General features: G+C 43.6%; 1 pseudogene across 1 annotated transcript; it reads right to left on the reverse strand.

Annotated features, from left to right (window-relative positions):
* Positions 1-11,556: 11,556 nt before the first annotated feature.
* Positions 11,557-21,595, reverse strand: LOC311135966 (GTPase IMAP family member 8-like; annotated as a pseudogene). The gene is made up of 7 exons: positions 21,451-21,595; positions 16,673-16,756; positions 15,834-16,559; positions 13,344-14,063; positions 12,968-13,092; positions 11,979-12,669; positions 11,557-11,843 (listed from the first exon to the last, which is right to left on the reverse strand). The product of its transcript is annotated as a GTPase IMAP family member 8-like (transcript).
* Between the last annotated feature and the right edge of the window lie 307 nt (positions 21,596-21,902).

Genomic DNA, 21,902 nt, shown 5'->3' on the forward strand with positions numbered 1-21,902 from the left:
GAGGACTGCGTCAGACAGCAGGTCAATGGCACAGCCCCAAGGGCGATGAGGAGGCAAGCGTGCAGCCTGGGTCTTAGAGAAAACCCTGTCCAGATCCTGGTATTCTTCCGGTAAATCCACTTGAGTGGCGTGGTCCGGACTTTCCACCGTAGTGGTGTTGACAGACACCGCGAGACACCTCCCCTGACACTCCTGCGACCAACCCAGCAGTCTCCTCTCGGACCAGGAAAACAGGGTTATGCCAACTCAACCAAGGGAGACATAAAACAACGGGGTGCGTGGGGGTGTCTATAAACAAAAAGGTGATCTGTTCTAAATGATTGTCATGGGTCAGCAGAGAAATGGGAACAGTGATGTGATGTACGAGCCCTGTCCCTATTGGACGATTATCCAGGGCTCGAACCGGAATGGGTGACTGTAGGGGAACCAAAGGAATGCGTAATGCTGTGGCCAGTGTGCTATCTAAAAGATTCCCGACAGCTCTGGAATCAATCAGAGCTAACGGAGGTGAGGGGCTAGGGTATTCAGGGATTTTAATGGAAAAACACACTGGTTGAGTTGACAGAAAAGGAGAGGAGATCTTGCATCCTCCCTGGCTTGTCACCTCCTCGCCTATTAGTGGAACGAGGGCAGGTCGGGGAGAAATGAGGCCCAGATTCCTCCTTCTCCTACACTCTGCCTCGGGCAAATGTGCAGAGCCCACCTCCATCGGCTCTGGCCACAGAGCAGGTGTAGCCATGGGCTCCTGATTCCGAGCAGGTCTTCGTCGGGACCACAGGAGGTTGTCCAACCGGATCGCCATGCTGATGAGCTGGTCGAGTGACAGGTTGTCATCACAGCAGGCTAACTCCATCTGTCCAATTTGTAAGTCGCTCTGGATAAGAGCGTCTGCTAAATGACTTAAATGTAAAAATGTAAATGTACCTCCTCCTGCAGTCCGCTGCGGAAAACGGTGATCAGAGCCGACTTGATTATCCGGTGGAAGCCGCAATGGTCCGGAACTCCAAGGCAAACTCTGAGGCGTTCCTAGATTCCTGGCATAGTCGGAGTAGACGCTCACCCCCTTCTCGGCCCTCCACAGGATGATCAAACACTGAGCGGAGGAGGAGGGTGAAGCGCTCGTAGGACTCGACCTCGGGTCCGCCCATCTCCCAGACCGCAGCACCCCAGTCCAGGTCCCGTCCGGTCAGTGCCGAGATGACAGTGGCAACCCTGTCTCTCCCGGAGACAGCCTCTGCGTAGCGAGCGAGGTACAGGTCACATTGCAGAAGGAATGCCTTGCATCTCGCTGGCGCACCGTCAAAGCGCTCCGGGAGGGACAGGGGTATTCCGCGGACCGGCTCAGATGGGACGGAGGCAGGTAGTGGTGGTGTGGGGGCTGGTGCCGGAACCGGTGCTGGAGACTGGAGGGACTGCATTTTTTTCTCCAACCGCAGGATGGTTGCCAGCACGCTATCCATGGCACTGCCGAGTCTGGAGAGACTGTCCTCGTAATGCTGGACTGTCTCTACGATGGATGCCAGCTCGGCCTTTCCCGCTGTCTCCATTTTTATGGGTTGATTATTCTGTCACGTTGTATACTGATAGAAGACAGGTGCAGGCAGTGGCGGCTCCTGAAAAAATTCTCAGGGGGGGCAATTTTTCTGATGATTTAGGTGACCTACACACATTTTAAAAAAGATATGTCCAGCAACAACATGAAGACAGGGGCAGCATATAAGTCAATACCAGAAGCATTTATTGACTGATCTCAAAAGTGTTGGCTTACCAGGGTTGGTGGAGCCCTCAGTTTCATCTTTGCCTCGCAAAGCTAACTCAAACACTCCGCAAAACTTCACACACTGGATTAGCCGGCTGAGGATGTGGCGGTTCTTGCTAATGTCGTAGTAAATATATTTGTTATAGTGAATATGGAATATGATATGTTGAGTAAAATGTTGTGCTAAGATCTATTTAGGTCAGGAGCTGGTTATAAGTTCTGTTCCTATCCAATAACAATGGACAAAAGGGTCCTATCTTGTCAGCCTTGTCAGCAGGTGGCCAAGGACAACACCCACGCCATAGGCCTCTCAGTTCTTCCAACTCACGAGTTCTTGCTCTGAGGACACACACACACACACACACAAACACACACACACACACATCATCACTGTTAAACACACACACACACACACACACACACACACACACACACACACATCATCACTGTTAAACACACACACACACACACACACACACAAAAATCCCCTCTCTTAGGCTGAACATTTGAAGACAGAGAACCCGACTCAGAGCCAATGCAACAGTGACAGTAGCCTGGAGGGGACCTCGCCCAACTCATCAGGACCAATCAGAAGATCAGAACTACTAGATTCAACCTACTTCATTTATTGCATAAAATGTCTGCACACAATGTTTCGGGGCTCTCTTCAGATAATAATAATAATAATATGCCATTTAGCAGACGCTTTTATCCAAAGCGACTTACAGTCATGCGTGCATACATTTTTGTGTATGGGTGGTCCCGGGGATCGAACCCACTACCTTGGCGTTACAAGCGCCATGCTCTACCACTTTTATTTCCATGACTGATCAAAACTCGTTCTCATGGCTTTCTGATCCCTCTGCAACAGACATATGGTGCGCAATAAAATCACAGTATCGAATCGCAATACGTATAGAATCATGAGACTCGCAATGCTGATGCATATATCTTATCGTGAGGTTCCTGGCAATTCCCAGCCCAAGTTCATTTGCCACAACAAATCTCTTCGCTAGCAAACGCGATGTCTTCTCCAAAACGGCAATGTGTCTCCAGCAATGTTTACTTTTTTGACGTTCTATGGCATCTCCACTTTCCAAGCATATATGACCACATGTAATATTTTGGTAAGTGATGCAAATAGTGAACTATGTAGGGCCAGGATGTAAAATATATGTAGCTGCAGCAATTTCTCTTATCTGATATGGTAAGTAATGGGGCTTAATTTATAGCTCCCTAAGAGTTTGACGAACGGGTCCGTGCACGCGATTCCAGATATCTTTACCTCTGAATAAACTGCCTTTATTATACCATATCCACCCTGTCCAAAGTCTCTACTTGGTCTCAGTTCTCCAGTAAACTTGTGATTATCAACACTAACCTCATCGTTGTGGCGGCGGACAGCTAGCCTGTATCCCTCATCAAGTTGAGTGGCAATGTTATTTTTCCGTTCGTACCAATTTTTGGAAAATCCTCGGGTGTAGGACTTTCCGCCTTTAGTAGAAACCTGTTGAATTATTAAATTTGGTCTGGGAGGTCCTAATTGTTTCGTTGCCAATTTATCTTCATTTGTTCGCCGACAAAAAGGAACTTCTTTCAAAGACACAATCCGCTCTTTTCTCAGTTACGTTCATGGTTACGTTACGTTACGTATGACGAAAGCGCGTAAGTGCAAGCCCTCAGACACCCATAGAGATTGTATTGAAGGCTCTGAAATTTGAAAAAAATAGATTTTACATTAGAGGCTATGAGAGACTTCTGGGCGATTTTCAACCTGACTGAAATCGCCCCAAAAGGGGGGGGAGCCATTTGAAGCACGACTTTAGCCTGATTCGACATTTAGTGGCAGTGTGGCACTGTGGCAGATCAGACGTATAGATTACAACACTGATAACTACTGTTGCCGTGATATAATTGATTAGAAAAAAAATCCCTTCCTTTTCCCGTTTGGCAGTGCGTCGCCCATATCGCCCTATTGAACAGGCCGCCCCTGGGTGCAGGAATGCGTAAAAGGGCTTTTTATTACTCTACCCAACATAAGGTACGTCATGGAAAACGACGGGGACGAAGCCCAAAACAAACACATACAGTGAGGGAAAAAAGTATTTCATCCCCTGCTGATTTTGTACGTTTGCCCACTGACAAAGAAATTATCAGTCTATAATTTTAATGGTAGGTTTATTTGAACAGTGAGAGACAGAATAACAACAAAGAAATGTTATAAATTGATTTGCATTTTAATGAGGGAAATAAGTATTTGACCCCCTCTCAATCAGAAAGATTTCTGGCTCCCAGGTGTCTTTTATACAGGTAACGAGCTGAGATTAGGAGCACACTCTTAAAGGGAGTGCTCCTAATCTCAGTTTGTTACCTGTATACAGTGGGGGAAAAAAGTATTTAGTCAGCCACCAATTGTACAAGTTCTCCCACTTAAAAAGATGAGAGAGGCCTGTAATTTTCATCATAGGTACAGATACAAAAATTGTGTTCTTTGGATGCAACTCAGCATTCTTTGTCCTCCAAACACGACGAGTTGAGTTTTTAACTATTTGGGTTTCATCTGACCATATGACATTCTCCCAATCCTCTTCTGGATCATCCAAATGCACTCTAGCAAACTTCAGACGGGCCTGGACATGTACTGGCTTAAGCAGGGGGACACGTCTGGCACTGCAGGATTTGAGTCCCTGGCGGCGTAGTGTGTTACTGATGGTAGGCTTTGTTACTTTGGTCCCAGCTCTCTGCAGGTCATTCACTAGGTCCCCCCGTGTGGTTCTGGGATTTTTGCTCACCGTTCTTGTGATCATTTTGACCCCACGGGGTGAGATTTTGCGTGGAGCCCCAGATCGAGGGAGATTATCAGTGGTCTTGTATGTCTTCCATTTCCTGATAATTGCTCCCACAGTTGATTTCTTCAAACCAAGCTGCTTACCTATTGCAGATTCAGTCTTCCCAGCCTGGTGCAGGTCTACAATTTTGTTTCTGGTGTCCTTTGACAGCTCTTTGGTCTTGGCCATAGTGGAGTTTGGAGTGTGACTGTTTGAGGTTGTGGACAGGTGTCTTTTATACTGATAACAAGTTCAAACAGGTGCCATTAATACAGGTAATGAGTGGAGGACAGAGGAGCCTCTTAAAGAAGAAGTTACAGGTCTGTGAGAGCCAGAAATCTTGCTTGTTTGTATACTTATTTTCCACCATAATTTGCAAATAAATTCATTAAAAATCCTACAATGTGATTTTCAGGATTTTCTTTTCTCAATTTGTCTGTCATAGTTGACATGTACCTATGATGAAAATTACAGGCCTCTCTCATCTTTTTAAGTGGGAGAACTTGCACAATTGGTGGCTGACTAAATACTTTTTTTCCCCACTGTGTAAAAAGACACCTGTCCACAGAAGCAATCAATCAATCAGATTCCAAACTCTCCACCATGACCAAGACCATAGAGCTCTCCAAGGATGTCAGGGACAAGATTGTAGACCTACACAAGGCTGAAATGGGCTACAAGACCATCGCCAAGCAGCTTGGTGAGAAGGTGACAACAGTTAGTGCGATTATTCGCAAATGGAAGAAACACAAAATAACTGTCAATCTCCCTTGTCCTGGGGCTCCATGCAAGATCTCACCTCGTGGAGTTGCAATGATCATGAGAACGGTGAGGAATCAGCCCAGAACTACACGGGAGGATCTTGTCAATGATCTCAAGGCAGCTGGGACCATAGTCACCAAGAAAACAATTGGTAACAACCTACGCCGTGAAGGACTGAAATCCTGCAGCGCCCGCAAGGTCCCCCTGCTCAAGAAAGCACATATACAGGCCCGTCTGACGTTTGTCAATGAACATCTGAATGATTTAGAGGAGAACTGGGTTATAGTGTTGTGGTCAGATGAGACCAAAATGGAGCTCTTTGGCATCAACTCAACTCGCCGTGTATGGAGGAGGAGGAATGCTGCCTATGACCCCAAGAACACCATCCCCACCGTCAAACATGGAGGTGGAAACATTATGCTTTGGGGGTGTTTTTCGGCTAAGGGGACAGGACAACTTCACCGCATCAAAGGGGCGATGTGCGTGGCCATGTACCATCAAATCTTGGGTGAGAACCTCCTTCCCTCAGCCAGGGCATTGAAAATGGGTCGTGGATGGGTATTCCAGCATGACAATGACCCAAAACACACGGCCAAGGCAACAAAGGAGTGGCTCAAGAAGAAGCACATTAAGGTCCTGGAGTGGCCTAGCCAGACTCCAGACCTTAATCCCATAGAACATCTGTGGAGGGAGCTGAAGGTTCGAGTTGCCAAACGTCAGGCTCGAAACCTTAATGAGTTGGAGAAGATCTGCAAAGAGGAGTGGGACAAAATCCCTCCTGAGATGTGTGCAAACCTCGTGGCTAACTACAAGAAACATCTGACCTCTGTGATTGCCATTAAGGGTTTTGCCTCCAAGTACTAAGTCATGTTTTGCAGCGGGGTCAAATACTTATTTCCCTCATTCAAATGCAAATCAATTTATAACATTTTTGACATGCGTTTTTCTGGATTTTTTTGCTGTTATTCTGTCTCTCACTGTTCAAATAAACCTACCATTAAAATTATAGACTGATCATGTCTTTGTCAGTGGGCAAACATACAAAATCAGCAGGGGATCAAATACTTTTTTCCCTCACTGTATATACACTGCTCAAAAAAATTAAGGGAACACTTAAACAACACATCCTAGATCTGAATGAATGAAATAATCTTATTAAATACTTTTTTCTTTACATAGTTGAATGTGCTGACAACAAAATCACACAAAAAGTATCAATGGAAATCAAATGTATCAACCCATGGAGGTCTGGATTTGGAGTCACCCTCAAAATTAAAGTGGAAAACCACACTACAGGCTGATCCAACTTTGATGTACTGTCCTTAAAACAAGTCAAAATGAGGCTCAGTAGTGTGTGTGGCCTCCACGTGCCTGTATGACCTCCCTACAACGCCTGGGCATGCTCCTGATGAGGTGGCGGATGGTCTCCTGAGGGATCTCCTCCCAGACCTGGACTAAAGCATCCGCCAACTCCTGGACAGTCTGTGGTGCAACGTGGCGTTGGTGGATGGAGCGAGACATGATGTCCCAGATGTGCTCAATTGGATTCAGGTCTGAGGAACGGGCGGGCCAGTCCATAGCATCAATGCCTTCCTCTTGCAGGAACTGCTGACACACTCCAGCCACATGAGGTCTAGCATTGTCTTGCATTAGGAGGAACCCAGGGCCAACCGCACCAGCATATGGTCTCACAAGGGGTCTGAGGATCTACCTAATGGCAGTCAGGCTACCTCTGGCGAGCACATGGAGGGCTGTGCGGCCCCCCAAAGAAATGCCACCCCACACCATGACTGACCCACCGCCAAACCAGTCATGCTGGAGGATGTTGCAGGCAGCAGAACGTTCTCCACGGCGTCTCCAGACTCTGTCACGTCTGTCACATGTGCTCAGTGTGAACCTGCTTTCATCTGTGAAGAGCACAGGGCGCCAGTGGCGAATTTGCCAATCTTGGTGTTCTCTGGCAAATGCCAAACGTCCTGCACGGTGTTGGGCTGTAAGCACAACCCCCACCTGTGGACGTCGGGCCCTCATACCACCCTCATGGAGTCTGTTTCTGACCGTTTGAGCAGACACATGCACATTTGTGGCCTGCTGGAGGTCATTTCGCAGGGCTCTGGCAGTGCTCCTCCTGCTCCTCCTTGCACAAAGGCGGAGGTAGCGGTCCTGCTGCTGGGTTGTTGCCCTCCTACGGCCTCCTCCACGTCTCCTGATGTACTGGCCTGTCTCCTGGTAGCGCCTCCATGCTCTGGACAATACGCTGACAGACACAGCAAACCTTCTTGCCACAGCTCGCATTGATGTGCCATCCTGGATGAGCTGCACTACCTGAGCCACTTGTGTGGGTTGTAGACTCCGTCTCATGCTACCACTAGAGTGAAAGCACCGCCAGCATTCAAAAGTGACCAAAACATCACCCAGGAAGCATAGGAACTGAGAAGTGGTCTGTGGTCACCACCTGCAGAACCACTTCTTTATTGGAGGTGTCTTGCTAATTGCCTATAATTTCCACCTGTTGTCTATTCCATTTGCACAACAGCATGTGAAATTTATTGTCAATCAGCCAGGGAAGCTCAGGTGAATTTTGCAGTATATGATGTGAATAAGTCATTTGTTGCTCAGTTGGTAGAGCATCGCGCTTGCAACGGCAGGGTTGTGGGTTCGTTTCCCACGGGGGGCCAGTATGAAAAAATGTATGCACTCACTAACTGTATGTCGCTCTGGATAAGAGCATCTGCTAAATAACAAAAAAAATGTAAATGAATAATACAAAGTTCCATCTTGAATTGATGGGTAGACCTACAGCAGCTTAAGGTTAAAGCTACAGCCTGGAATCTGGGAATAATGGTCATTTCAACTATTGAACCATTATATTATCCAAGAATAGAATCAATCTATAAATGCACACCAAGGTCATTCTTTGTCATGCCTCATTTTAGGAGGGTCAGATGGTGACAGAGGTCTCAGCAGAGTCAGGCAGCCAGGGAAGACCAGTCTGTGACAGAGGTGAGGTGAATTGTTGCAGATACAACACTTTATTCTCTCTGTCCAGCAAACACTGGACAAGCCAGATGTTATTTTAAGGCAGTCTGACAAACCTCCAAAGTTGATTTCCAAACTGTATCAAGGGTTGATAGAGGTTTTTCCCGATGACACAAAACATGTAAAACAAAAACGTGAGGAAGACCTGGGAGACGCTATTGATGATGATATGTTAGAATGCCCAGTCATGTTCATATAATCTCAGACATAAATTACTGCAGTTTAAGACCATCCATAGAACGTACTATATGCCAGTGAAACTGAATATCATGCACTCCAAAATTGCATTATTCTGCTGGAGGTGTAAAGCACAAAAGGGGACATATTTGCATATGTTGTGGTCTTGTGAAGGCTGGCTGAATTCTGGCATAGAGTATGTTCTTTTATCTCCGCATGTCTATAGATTCTCCCTTCTCCCTGTTTTTGTTTGCTTGGAAATGTCGATACTGGAGACTGTTATCAGAAGAAACTGTGTAACCTAGCATTTATAGTGGCTAATAAATGCATTGCCATTAATTGGAAGGTTGGTTATCCTGCCACAATGTATGGAAGAAATGTCAAGTGACATACAGTATCACTAGATTTGTTTTAAGATTAAGGGTATACTGTGCAACTTTCATAAGGTCTGGATGCCTTATATAGAATACTGTACGACAAAAGGTGTCTGTATTGAAAACATGCCCACGTCAGGGGAGATACCTATTTAGGTAATCCCAAGCTGCTGGGCTGCTCAGTCCTGGCCCTGAGGGTCTGCTGTACTGTTGTCACTCTGGCCTTGGCCTAACACACCTGAAACCAATAATGAATGTTTCACTAAGATCCTAAAGCTGAGTGGGGTGTGTTGGGTTGGGGCGCTACAGGGCCGTGGATCCCTGGGGCCAGGACGGGGTGACCCAGCTATATTGTGTGCAAGTAAAAAGAGCTCTACAGTACTATTAGGCCTATGATATTGTTGAGGGTTCTTTGCACAGTGCTGATATTCTCTTATTCTTAAACAAACTTTAAACTTTAGAAAATGACACAGACAACGGCTTCTGAGTATATGTAAAATATCTTTAGTTATGCAATTGCAGGCAGAAGTTAATACAGAGTCAACAGGATTTGTATAGCTCTTCATAAGTTCTGCAAAGTGTCTAAAACAATCTCTGCTTTTTATACTAGCACTGCCTTCCCATAGCGTGATGTTTACCCCTGACCATGAACTTGCCCTAGCAACAACAAAGTATTCTTCCTAATGCTGTCTTCCCACGAACTCCGTATCAGGGGGTGAGGTGTCAGACAATAAAAACGAGACATGTCTAAAAGACAATGTGGCAATTGTGGTTGCAGGTTTCTGAGAACTTTCTGCTGTCAAGGCCTCCATAGTTTTTAATAATGTAAGCAAATGCGCATAATAGATCATATATTCCCCATCAATATGAATTATATGGAGGGTTTACTGTTTATGTGTGTTTTCATTCAACTTTTGTTTTCCAAACCTTTCCCTTGAGACACAAAAAAAAGATGGGAAGGAAGTTGTGTTGGGGAGAGAGTTGAGTTATTGACTAGACTGGTGGGGGTTGGGCGTGTAGGCGGCTCGGGTTGGCTGGGCGGTCTGGTTGAAATTTGATATAGAGGATGTCTTAAAGACAATCAAAATGGTCTTTGTACTTTATTTGTAAGAGTTGTTCATTTGTTAGGCTATTGGTTAAAGGTGCAACACAATATTGATTATTGAATTATCATGGATCTAGTTCAACTTATCAATCACTTAAACATATTTAATAATCTGTTACCTAGCTTGATGACTGTGGCCATTTTTGCTTACTTTTTGTTGTTCTAAATAGAGACGGCTAGAAGGGTCATGGGTCATATTAGATTGTGTAGAAATGCAGGAAATGTGCTTTAGACGCCCCCCAAAATTGGAGGACCCCCAGATCCCTGCCAAGTTATGTCCCCCTCTATAAATAGCACTGCTGGGTGATTTAAAAAGTCATAGTCAAATCGATTAAATAATATAATAATACTCTTAGCTAAAAAAATGAATGTACAATATGTAGAATCTATGAGAATAGAAAGGTTCAGAACTTTTGTGAAACATCACAGCACAGTTGAAAAACATATGGCAAATACAAATCAAAACTGGATGGTGTTCAGAGATAGATGGGAGGGGTTGAGTGGAGCTGAAGGATGGGACTAAAACAAACAAAAGACAACTATTGTAAAATATATTGTGTCGTAAAATGTATATAGTATGTATAAGCTGGAAGTAGAAGCCTAAGTGTTGTTGTCCATTAGTTTACTCCAATTAGGGGAGGGATGGTAGGGTTAGGGGAAAATAATAAAGGAACATATATTTTTATATGTATATTTTATTTTATTTATTTATTTTTACCCCTTTTTGTGATATCGGACTCGGGAGAGGCGAAGGTCGAGAGCTATGCGTCCTCCGAAACACGACCCTGCCAAGCCGCACTGCTTCTTGACACACTGCTCGCTTAACCCGGAAGCCAGCCACACCAATATGTCGGAGGAAACACCGTACAGCTGGCGACCGTAGTCAGCGTGCATGCACCCGGCCCGCCACAAGGAGTCGCTAGAGCGCGATGGGACAAGGCCATCCCGGCCGGCCAAACCGTCCCCTAAACCAGACGACGCTGGGCCAATTGTGCGCCGCCTCATGGGTCTCCCGGTCGTGGCCGGCTGCGACACAGCCTAGGATCGAAACAGGGTCTGTAGTGACGCTTCTAGCACTGCGATGCAGTGCCTTAGACCGCTGCGCCACTCAGAAGGCCACATGTAACAGAAATATTGCCCATCTCTGTCAACATGCACTGAGTGTACAAAACATTAGGAACACAATTATTTGCAGCTCTCAATCTTTTCAGTGGAATGTTGAAAGAGTCATACAGTAGTTGAGCATCACATGCGTATCTATACAACATATCATTAGACACATGTAACCTGCCACCGTCTTTAACTAAAAAGAACATCAAGAAACTCCCATGACAAAGCTGAAAGATCCTGTTAGAAATTATGTTTCTAAAGTGAACTTGCTTATGGCAATCCTCAGATGAGATCCTGATATTATGCCCCAGATGTGTCAAGCCAAGGCAAGAGCTGTGTTATGTATTTTCTCAAAAGTAGGTAGTACTTTCTTACTCTTAGTATTGTCAATTTGAGCTATGCTCAATGTGAGTGCCTACGTTTGGTTTTCACCTCATATGTGTGGGCCTCTGACTTAGCAGGACTATCCAACATCCTTCCCTTTATCTTGCCGTCCACCAGACTCTCCTTGACAAGATTCTCCCATTGGTCCAGAGATTCGCCCATGTAACTGACTGTTGAACTCATAGTGCCGTGCCCAGAGGATTCCGCAGATCTCCCAGCATTCTTCACTCTCCATTCAGACACCTTGGCATGTGCTCCATAATTTATGTAGGAACTCCCAACTTCAGAGGGAGTCTCACAGCTCACTGAAACACAGGATAACAAACACTGTTAGAAGATCCCTTTGACTGGAATACCCAACAAGAAATGTTACGAATTCAAATAAGCATTTCTAAGATAATAGAAACTAACAGATTTGGAAAATCTAATGTCAAACGTACTGCTGGGGATGACGCCATCATCAATACTTTTCTTCCTCCGTACAAATGGCAATTTAGATTCCTCTGGTTCTACCACCACTGCCTTCAACATCCGCTCTATGAGTTCCTCTTCTCTCTTGTTCCATTCCTCTTCAGTCATCATGCCCTTTCCTGCTAACCAGTGAAGCATTGGCTTCTGCCTACTCTTCTGTTCAATGGCGAAATGTTGCCCTTTGTTACGTACAACCATCTCCTTTACCTTCCTCAACAGTGTTGTGACCTGAGAGCCATCATCCCAGTCATGGCAGTTAATTACATGATACCTGTTCCCACATTTTTCAATGAGTTGTTCGAGGGCCTCTCCTTCTCTCTCAATGTATTCCTCAATGGCTCGGTCTCCTAGCTAATCTCCCCAGGTGAACAGCACCATTGTGTGTCTCCAGACTTTCTCAGTTAATAGCCCTAGGTGCTCCTCTACTGCTTTGAGGTCTCCCTCTGAAAATGGTGCAGAAATGGGAATGACCAGAAGAAAAGCATGGGGGCCAGGTTGACAGAGAGACACACTGCGCACCACTTCATCTTGAACCCAATCTCGTGCATCCTGTGGGGTTCTCTTCCACCAGCCTGGTGTATCTACAACTTTGAGCTTCATCCCAGCAACTCTCTTTTGTTGTATTACACACAGTGTAGTTCTGTTTTGAATTCTGAATTCCTAAATATATCAAAAACAAAAAATTTATAATCAGAATAATTAAGTAGAAAATAACTTTACCTGTGTTTAGGAGTTACCAACAGGGGAATGTCATAAACAAACATCGCTTTATATTTTTTATTTCAACAAACTCCCTAGCATTAAAGCAACAATTCCTGGGCTTTAATTTCCACTTTAATGATAGACACTTTAAATAATATTTACAGTTAAAGGACAGGAGGATCCAAAATGTCAAAGTATGTTGCACTCATACAGTAGCTGAAGGAATATAGAGCAGGGTGAATTGAAGTTTCCATACCTTGGTCAAAGCTGTCGGAAACAACTCTCCAACCAGTATTGTGTTTCCTGCCACACTCTTCCCAGCCGCTCTTCTCCCAACAAGTACAATTCTCAACTCATCCTCAGAGATTATTTGTTCCTCCCCTTAAAAATTAAATCTATTATTTTTGCTTTCTCTTGTTACAAAAAACAAAAAATTTCTTCTATTTCCTAAACTCAAGGGTGTTTACAAAGACTAAATAATTCCAAACTAAATCAATAACAAATGGCTATTTTTTTTACCTAGGAGATATGCACAAATGTTTGTCCACAGAGGAAACATAAACAATGATTGTAGAAGGGGTGAAAGTAGGCATATTCTGTTAGTTTTATGCTTAGAATTCAAATAGACTCACCTCTAAACAGTTCTCTGAGTGTCGTCATTTGTCTCTGCACCTTCATCATGATCTTTTGAGCTCTTTCTTCTCCAGCCCTCTTTTTCTGTTCCAAGTCTGCTGAAACATCTCTGTCAATTTCATAAGGACAACCTCTGTTTTCTACCACCATCTCCTCTACTTTCTCCAGCAGCTCGGTTACCTGTGTTCCATCACTTCGATTCTTGTTGTCAAAAACATGGTATCTGTTACCACATTTCTCAATGAGCCACTGAAGACCCTTCCCTTCACTCGCAATGCGCTGCTCAACAGTTGTGTCTCCCAGCCAGTCTCCTCGTGTGAAGAGCACAATCGTGTGCTTCCAGACTGCATCTGTGAGGAGACCCATGTGGTCCTCAACAGCTCTCTTATATGATTTGTTGAATGCTGTTGCAAAGGGAATCACCAGAAGGACCGCATGAGGTCCTGGAGGACATTGAGACACACTGCGCACTATCTCAAACCTATCCATCTTGGAGGTGTTCTGTAGAGAATTATTGTAGTACCAGCCTGGTGTATCAACCACCATAAGCTGCCTCCCTGCTACTTCACCATGTCTTGTCACACAGTGCACTGTTCTTCTTGTATTACCAGCAACGTCAAACACACCTTCCCCCAGAATGGTGTTTCCTGCTGAGCTCCTGGCAGCCCATTGTGCCCCAACAATCACAAGCCTGAGGTATGTTGGGCTAGTTGCCTCTCCTTTCAAATGTAAAATAAATCAAAAAGCTACAGTGAGGATGCAGATCAAATGCTCTGAGGTAAGAGAGGGGGTGGGTACTCATGTCTTATGCAAACTACAGTGAGGGAAAAAAGTATTTGATCCCCTGCTGATTTTGTAAGTTTGCCCACTGACAAAGAAATGATCAGTCTATAATTTTAATGGTAGGTTTATTTGAACAGTGAGAGACAGAATAACAACAACAAAATCCAGAAAAACGCATGTCAAAAATTTTATAAATTGATTTGCATTTTAATGAGGGAAATAAGTATTTGACCCCCTCTCAATCAGAAAGATTTCTGGCTCCTAGGTGTCTTTTATACAGGTAATGAGCTGAGACTAGGAGCACACTCTTAAAGGGAGTGTTCCTAATCTCAGTTTGTTACCTGTATAAAAGACACCTGTCCACAGAAGCAATCAATCAATCAGATTCCAAACTCTCCACCATGGCCAAGACCAAAGAGCTCTCCAAGGATGTCAGGGACAAGATTATAGACCTACACAAGGCTGGAATGGGCTACAAGACCATCGCCAAACAGCTTGGTGAGAAGGTGACAACAGTTGGTGCGATTATTCGCAAATGGAAGAAACACAAAAGAACTGTCAATCTCCCTCGGCCTGGGGCTCCATGCAAGATCTCACCTCGTGGAGTTGCAATGATCATGAGAACGGTGAGGAATCAGCACAGAACTACACAGGAGGATCTTGTCAATGATCTCAAGGCAGCTGGGACCATAGTCACCAAGAAAACAATTGGTAACACACTACGCCGTGAAGGACTGAAATCCTGCAGTGCCCGCAAGGTCCCCCTGCTCAAGAAAGCACATATACAGGCCCGTCTGAAGTTTGCCAATGACCATCTGAATGATTCAGAGGAGAACTGGGTGAAAGTGTTGTGTTCAGATGAGACCAAAATCGAGCTCTTTGGCATCAACTCAACTCGCCGTGTTTGGAAGAGGAGCAATGCTGCCTATGACCCCAAGAACACCATCCCCACCGTCAAACATGGAGGTGAAAACATTATGCTTTGCGGGTGTTTTTCTGCTAAGGGGACAGGACAACTTCACCGCATCAAAGGGACGATGGACGGGGCCATGTACCGTGGGTGAGAACCTTGTTCCCTCAGCCAGGGCATTGAAAATGGGTCGTGGATGGGTATTCCAGCATGACAATGACCCAAAACATACGGCCAAGGCAACAAAGGGGTGGCTCAAGAAGAAGCACATTAAGGTCCTGGAGTGGCCTAGCCAGTCTCCAGACCTTAATCCCATAGAAAATCTGTGGAGGGAGCTGAAGATTCGAGTTGCCAAACGTCAGCCTCGAAACCTTAATGACTTGGAGAAGATCTGCAAAGAGGAGTGGGACAAAATCCCTCCTGAGATGTGTGCAAACCTGGTGGCCAAGTACAAGAAACGTCTGACCTCTGTGATTGCCAACAAGGGTTTTGCCACCAAGTACTGAGTCATGTTTTGCAGAGGGGTCAAATACTTATTTCCCTCATTAAAATGAAAAAAAAATTCATAACATTTTTACATGTGTTTTTCTGGATTTTATTGTTGTTTTTCTGTCTCTCACTGTTCAAATAAACCTACCATTAAAATTATAGACTGATAATTTCTTTGTCAGTGGGCAAACGTACAAAATCAGCAGGGGATCAAATACTTTTTTCCCTCACTGTATATGTAAATTATAATGCTATTTCAGGTTTCATTCAATCTTGTCCTTAGTATTTCACACAGATTTAAGCTCACCTTTGATCAGCGCTCTGAGTCTGGTCCTTTGTTTCTGTACCTTAGCCATCATCTGTTTGGCTACTTCATTCACTGCTAATCTCTTCTCTTCCAGCTCTTCTGAAAGAGCTGGGTCTGTCTCATAATGATTGCCATCGTTTCCTGCCACCATGTCTTCTATCTTCTCCAGCAGCTCTGTGACCTGGGTGCTATCACCCCCGCTATTGACATTCAGAACATGATACCTGTTCCCACACTTCTTAATAAGCCAATGAAGATCCGGCCAATCTCTTATGTGTTTCTGTAAACTTCTGTGATTGGGGGGAATGATTGTACTAAACAGCACAATAGTGTGTCTCCAGACTCTTTCATTGAATAGCTCCAGGTGTTCCTGTAACGATCTTTTGTCAATGTTTTGAAAAGCAGTGTCCACGGGAATGACCAAGAGAAAGGCTTGGGGTCCAGGATGACATAGATATACACTTCTCATGATTTCCAATTGATCCAATTTGGGAGTGTTATCTACAGGATAACCCCACCACCAGCCTGGGGTGTCAATCACAGTTATCTGTCTCCCATACACATACCGTTGTCCACTCACACATTGGGCAGTTCTTCTTCCCGTCTCAAAAATGTCTCTGCCCAGGATGGTGTTTCCTATCGAACTCTTCCCGCTGGCTTCTATACCCCACATCCCTCTTCCCCCAATTAGCACAATATTCATCTCTGACCGATGGTGGGTCTCCCCTGTTAAAGAAAGAGCTTAGTGTATTCCTGAGGCACTCCTCAAATGGAAAATATATATATATATATTTTTTTTTACATGCACTGTATAACCTCAACATTACCACAGAACTTACCGAGGGAGGGAGGAGCCCTACTTGCCATTTTGTGTTCTCCACACTTCTTCCTCCTTAGCTGTCACTGGCAGTAAGGCTTATTAACTATAACAAAATAAAACTGACAGATATCATGTTATGACAAATTTGACTAAATAAAGGACATAGACCTTTAAAAGGTCACAGCGACATCAAATTGCTCTCAATTAGTTATTTTTCAGGATGTTTTTAGACAGGCCTCAAGTCGTCTACTGTATTTGTAGTGACATCAGTGAAACCACATTCCAAATTCTATCTCTTCAAAAATAAGAACAAAAGCAGTTAGATTACATTCCAGAGATCAGCTCCTGAGAAGCCAAGAGAGCAACAGCAGTGATATATTATATTAGACAGATTTAATGTGTGAATCAAAGGAAAAATCAGTTTTAGTTGCAATAGTAATATACAGTGGCAAGAAAAAGTATGTGAACCCTTTGGAATTACCTGGACTTCTGCATAAATTGGTCACAACAATAGACAAACACAGTCTGCTTAAACTAACACAGTGTAAACATTCACAGTGCAGGGTGGGAAAAGTATGTGAACCCTTGGATTTAAAAACTGGTTGACCCTCCTTTGGCACAATAACCTCAACCAAACGTTTTCTGTAGTTGCGGATCAGACCTGCAAAACGGTGAGGAGGAATTTTGGACCATTCCTCTTTACAAAACTGTTTCAGTTCAGCAATATTCTTGGGATGTCTGGTGTGAACCGCTCTCAAGGTCATGCCACAGCATCTCAATCGGGTTGAGGTCACTCCAGAAGGCGTATTTTCTTCTGTTGAAGCCATTCTGTTGTTGATTTACTTCTGTGTTTTGGGTCGTTGTCCTGTTGCATCACCTAACTTCTGTTTAGCTTCAATTGGCGGACAGATAGCCTTACATTCTCCTGCAAAATGTCTTGATAAACTTGGGAATTTATTTTTCTGTCGATGACAGCAAGCTGTCCAGGCCCTGAGGCACCAATGCAGCCCCAAACCATGATGCTCCCTCCACCATACTTTACAGTTTTGATGAGGTTTTGATGTTGGTGTGCTGTGCCTTTTTTTCTCCACACAGTGTTGTGTGTTCCTTCCAAACAACTCAACTTTAGTTTAATCTTTCCACAGAATATTTTGCCAGTAGCGCTGTGGAACATCCAGGTGCTGTTTTGCGAACTTCAGACGTGCAGCAATGTTTTTTTTGGACAGCAGTGGCTTCTTCCATGGTGTCTTCCCATGAACACTATTCTTGTTTAGTGTTTTATGTATCGTAGACTCGTCAACAGAGATGTTAGCATGTTCCAGAGATTTCTGTAAGTCTTTAGCTGACACTCTAGGATTCTTCTTAACCTCACTGAGCATTATGCGCTGTGCTCTTGCAGTCATCTTTGCAGGACGGCCACTCCTAGGGAGAGTAGCAACAGTGCGGAACTTTCTCCATTTATAGACAATTTGTCTTACCGTGGACTGATGAACATCAAGGCTTTTAGAGATACTTTTATAACCCTTTCCAGCTTTATGCAAGTCAACAATTCTTAATCTTAGGTCTTCTGAGATCTCTTTCGTTCGAGGCATGGTTCACATCAGGCAATGCTTCTTGTGAATAGCAAACTCAAATTTTGTGTGTTTTTTATAGAGCAGGGCAGCTCTAACCAACATCTCCAATCTCGTCTCATTGATTGGACTCCAGGTTAGCTGACTCCTGACTCCAATTAGCTTTTGGAGAAGTCATTAGCCTAGGGGTTCACATAATTTTCCCAACCTACACTGTGAATGTTTAAATGATGTATTCAATATAGACAAGAAAAATACCATAATTTGTGTGTAATTAGTTTAAGCACACTGTGTTTGTCTATTGTTGTGACTTAGATGAAGATCAGATCAAATTTTATTACCAATTTATGTAGAAATCCAGGTAATTCCAAAGGGTTCACATACTTTTTATTGCCACTGTATCTAGTGAACTGTATTGGGTCTTAGATAACACACATTTGATAGAATATAAATATAAAGTGCAGTAGGCAGCTTTTTGGGTGACCAACCAAATTCATGTAGAAATGTGAGTTATAGATCTGTCATTCTCATTCAAAGCAAGTCTGAGAAGCGGTAGACCCGTTCTATGTGCACTATTTTTATGCTTCCTGTGCTTAAATGCCCAGTGCAGTCCAAAACGTGATTTTCCTGTGTTTAGATATAGTTCCATACCATGAGGTTGAAATAATACTGGGAAATTGTGAAAATGATAATGTAATTTTAGTGTAAGAGCTGTTTGAAAAGATTTCTGCCCGTTTTGGTGGGCTGGAGTTTTGGCCTGCCTGGTTACATCATCAAGCGGTAAATTAGTTAATAGACCAATAAGTAAGAGATAACCTCTCTGCCAATAACAGCTAGTTTTCCGTTTTCCCTGAAGGAAACTGACTACTGGTGTCCTAGCTAGTTAGTTACCATTGTCGCCCCCGCCTCTTCTTTTCTTCTATGGGATTTATCGCAGTTGGCATCCAACGTTATGGTGCATTATCGCCACCTACTGCACTGGAGCGCCCCCGCCTCCCACCTGTGTACCGGAGACTTAGCTTAAAAATTGACCAATAGAAGTACACTACCGGTCAAAAGTTTTAGAACACACTTCAAGGGTTTTTCTTTATTTTTACTATTTTCTACATTGTCGAATAATAGTGAAGACATCAAAACTATGAAAAAACACATATGGAATCATGTAGTAACCAAAAAAGTGTTAAACAAATCAAATAGCCACCCTTTGCCTTGATGACAGCTTTGCACACTCTTGGCATTCTCTCAACCAGCTTCATGAGGTAGTCACCTGGAATGCATTTCAATTAACAGGTATTAATTGTGCCTTCTTAAAAGTTAATTTGTGGAATTTCTTTCCTTCTTAATGCGTTTGAGCCGATCAATTGTGTTATGACAAGGTCGGGGTGGTATACAGAAGATATGGATTTGGTCTTTTACCAAATAGGGCTATTATGGCAAGAACAGCTCAAATAAGCAAAGAGAAACGACAGTCCATCATTACTTTAAGACATGAAGGTCAGTCAATACGAACATTTCAAGAACTTTGAACGTTTCTTCAAGTGCAGTCGCAGAAACCATCAAGCGCTATGATGAAACTGGCTCTCATGAGAACCGCCACAGGAATGGAAGACCCAGAGTTACCTCTGCTGCAGAGAATAAGTTCATTAGAGTTACCAGCCACAGAAATTGCAGCCCAAATAAATGCTTCACAGAGTTCAAGTAACAGACACATCTCAACATCAACTGTTCAGAGGAGACTGTGTGAATCAGGCCTTCATGGTCGAATTGCTGCAAAGAAACCACTCCTAAAGGCCACCAATAAGAAGAAGAGACTTGCTTGGGTCAAGAAACACGAGCAATGGACATTAGACTGGTGGAAATTTGTCCTTTGGTTTGGAGTCCAAATTGGAGATTCTTGGCTCCAAACCCTGTGTCTTTGTGAGACGCGGTGTGGGTGAACCGATGATCTCCGCATGTGTATTTCCCACCGTAAAGGTGTTATGGTGTGGGGGTGCTTTGCTGGTGACACTGTCTGTGATTTATTTAGAATTCAAGGCACACTTAACCAGCATGGCTACCACAGCATTCTGCAGCGATACGCCATCCCATCTGGTTTGGGCTTAGTGGGACTATCATTTGTTTTTCAACAGGACAATGACCCAACACAGCTCCAGGCTGTGTAAGGAATATTTTACCAAGAAGGAGAGTGATGGAGTGCTGCATCAGATGACCTGGCCTCCACAATCACCCGACCAAATTGAGATGGTTTGGGATGAGTCAGACCGCAGAGTGAAGGAAAAGCAGCCAACAAGTGCTCAGCATATGTGGGAACTCCTTCAAGACTGTTTGAAAAGCATTCCAGGTGAAGCTGGTTGAGAGAATGCCTAGAGTGTGCAAAGCTGTGATCAAGGCAAAGGGTGGCTATTTGAAGAATCTCAAATATAAAATATATCTTGATTTGTTTAACACTTTTTTGGTTACTACATGATTCCATATGTGTTATTTCATAGTTTTGATGTCTTCACTATTATTCTACAATGTAGAAAATAGTAAAAAATTAAGAAAAACCCTTGAATGAGTAGGTGTTCTAAAACTTTTGACCGGTAGTGTTTAAAAAGGGGTTCCTGCACCTTTACAAAAAAAGATAGTAATTTTGAAACTGCAGTAACCACAGTCGACAGTGGTATTTTGGATGAAGCATTTGCAGTGTACTGCAGTTATACTGCACTCTGACTGCAATCTTTTTTCGTAAGGGCAGATGCAGGAATGCCCACATGCAGGAACGGTCCGAATTGCGGGCCGCAATTATACCCTTCAGCTTTTTGGGCGACCCGACCAAATTCACGTACAAATGTGAGTGCAAGTCTGAGAAGCCGTAGATCTGTTCTATGTTTCATGTTTCAAGTTTCATTTTTGCTCTTTTTACTTTCGGTTTTGTACACCAGCTTCAAAGAGCTGAAAATATGACATAGAAAATATATTTCTCACCGCTTTAAATGGTACAATGATTATTGCTTGTTTGATCTCAAACTGAAATTAGGCGCACCCTTCGAATTTTGACAACCTGGAAATGTACGCCTATTATTGTAAAGTAGTATTAGTAAGTTGTTTATCAAGTTTAAATGTGTCAGTGAGTTTGTCATCACAGTATGGTAATAAACAGTATATAAGACAAGAAAAACACTTTCAGTGGCGTTAAATCGCAATGTCAATGTCCTTGTTATGCTAAAAGATTTTAGCAACTTACCATGTTATGTTGAATGAGGTGAATTGGTACAATATCTTGTCGCAAAGTCAGACAAAAAGAGTACCAAGTGAAAGTGAAATCTGAATGTACACACACTTACATTTCGAAGTATAATTCCAACAAACAGAATATGCAGTGTAAACCTGCCTCAACCTGTTTAGGTGCCAATTATTTTATTTTTTTACTACACCAATGCGGAAAATGTAGACATAATCAGCATTGGCATTTTGTGCAATACACACCTGGGTTCAAATACTATTTGAAATCATTTCAAACCCTCATCTGTGCTTGATTGAGCTTGTCTGTTGCAATTGAACCAATTGAAAAGTGCAAACCCCACGCCACTGGCACTTCAGGCTGGCTAAAGAAAACATTCAATTTCTTTGAAAGATTTCAAATAGTATATAAACTCGGGTCTGGTGTCATACTGCCACCATCAGGTTGTTATACCA

This window comes from Coregonus lavaretus (assembly GCF_964263955.1).
Source record: "Coregonus lavaretus genome assembly, chromosome: 10".
Taxonomy (NCBI): domain Eukaryota; kingdom Metazoa; phylum Chordata; class Actinopteri; order Salmoniformes; family Salmonidae; genus Coregonus; species Coregonus lavaretus.